At 24.3% G+C, this 2,244-nt stretch overlaps 1 long non-coding RNA gene across 1 annotated transcript; it reads left to right on the forward strand.

The window, feature by feature from the left end:
* The first annotated feature begins 284 nt into the window (after positions 1-284).
* On the forward strand, positions 285-1,822 carry LOC133036678 (uncharacterized). The gene is made up of 2 exons (XR_009687265.1): positions 285-1,351; positions 1,498-1,822. It is a non-coding gene; the product is annotated as an uncharacterized LOC133036678 (long non-coding RNA).
* The last annotated feature ends 422 nt before the right edge of the window (positions 1,823-2,244 follow it).

Here is a 2,244-nt window from a genome sequence, read left to right on the forward strand (position 1 = left end):
TTGTATTTAGAGATTTAATCTAAATAGAAAAATTAAAATATTTTTTAGCATGATAAAAATCTTTTAAGAAACAAATAATAAAAATTATAATTTTAGTTTTAATACAATAATAGAAAACTAACATTTTTTTTAGAATAATAATACAACTAAGTTTATAGGAAAAAAAATTAAATATCAATGATTTTCATATCATAAGAGAAGAGAATGTACCTATTAAGACTATTCCAAAATGGTAATAAAATTATCAATTTTTAGAGAAAAGTTAATAAAGTTTTGATTTTTTTTTATAGTCAAAGTTTACATGAAACTTTTTTTTTAATACTATGCTGTCTACTCTCTTAAATCATTACTCTATTGGAAAGTAATAATTTTATAGTGACATTTTCAAATCTCAAACATAACAAAGAGAAATAATAAGCAAATCAAACTATACTTATTATTATTATTATTATTATTATTATTATTATTAGCTTGATCATGATGATTGTCATTTCTACTACCTATTTTAATAATTTTTTTCAATGTTATTATTAGTGTTTTGGTTACTAGCAAGGATCGTTACAAAGTTAACGTGGTCATTTTAAATTAGAAGAGGTACGTGTGCATATTAATTTTTTTCTGTTAATTAATATTATACAAATGTTAGAGGAGTTTGAATATCCTAAATATTCATCCATAGCGAAGTAGGTTTTGATATTAATTGTGTGTTGCGGTGATAACGGAAGGTTTCTAACTTGTGTGCCTTAGTGAAGTAGGTTCTGCGAAAATTTGATTGTGTTGCGGTGGTATAAGGATGAAAACTTATTGCGTGTTGGTTGAATTGTTTGAATTATTTGTTTGCTATAACAGGTGGTTAGGTTAATATTATAGGGGAAATGCTGTCCAATTTTTTTTAGAATTTTATTTGTTAGTATTGATAAATGTTTGCTTGTTTGATTTGATCGTATTTTCAATGAAATTTTATGTGCTTCATTTTTATTTTTATTTTTTATAATTTCATAATGATGATGTAGGAAGAAAAATATGGATAAAAAATAGATGTCAACAAATAGGTTATCTAAGGAGTATAGAAATGGTGTTGAATTCTTCATAAGATTTTGTATGGAAAATATGGTAGACCCAAATGATACTTTTTGTCCATGGGAAAGGTATCATCACGTGCTACATGAGGTATATTACTTGATATATATAATAAATTTATTATTTTTAACTTTATTCTTGTTATCTATTCAAAAATTAATCTAAGGTAGCTTTGTATAAATTTTCTATTAGGATACTATATCAATGGCTCGTACAACATAATCGCCAACAATTGTTTCAAGCTTCGAATCGGAAACACTTTTTGGCCAAGGTACATAACATACAAACTATATAAATATGTCATACATTATTATTATAATTATTATAATTATTATTATTATTATTATTATTATTATTATTTAAAATGCATATGATGATAAATTTAATTAATATATTATTTATCTTTAAATTTTGTAGTTAAGTGATGCAAAGTATACAGAAGAAGAAATTGATGAAGTGAAAGAGCATTGAGCAAGTGAGATGTTATCGGTTATTCAAACTTACCGACGTTAGTTGTTTTTTGTTTTAATAAAGCAAGTGAGAGGTTATCGGTTATTCAAACTTACCGATGTTAGTTGTTTTTTGTTTTAATAGACCAATAGTTATTATATAATTTTATAATTATGGATTTATTAGTATAAGTAACTAATATGTAATATTTATTAATTTTGTTGATGTGAATTATTATAATAGTCTAATTTATAAATTTTACATTTAGTCAAATAAAATTATTATTGTTATATTTAATTGTATTTGTATATAATTAACATAAATTATTATTTATAATATATAAAATTTAAATTAAAATAATTAATTATTTTATTTTTTTAATAAAATATTTAATATAGTGGCACTTTTGGTGTTTCACAATAACTCTAAAAATATTAATAAAAAAGAAAAATAGGATATAGTGACACTCTTTGTGAGTGGCTGTTACCTTTTTAGTCTGGCAAAACCTTACACTATATCCCTATAGTGACGCGCAAAAAACGAGTGCAATAGGTTTCAGTGACACGTGTGGAGTGTCACTAAAAACTGTCTTTCCAGTCAGCCTCATTAGTGACACGCGTTGAAGTGTCACTAAAAGATTTCAGTGACACGTGTGGAGTGTGACTAAAACCTAATTTTCTAGTAGTGAAACTAGACATATCAAGCTATGCAAAG

The sequence above is a fragment of the Cannabis sativa genome, chromosome 4 (genome assembly GCF_029168945.1).
Source record: "Cannabis sativa cultivar Pink pepper isolate KNU-18-1 chromosome 4, ASM2916894v1, whole genome shotgun sequence".
Taxonomy (NCBI): domain Eukaryota; kingdom Viridiplantae; phylum Streptophyta; class Magnoliopsida; order Rosales; family Cannabaceae; genus Cannabis; species Cannabis sativa.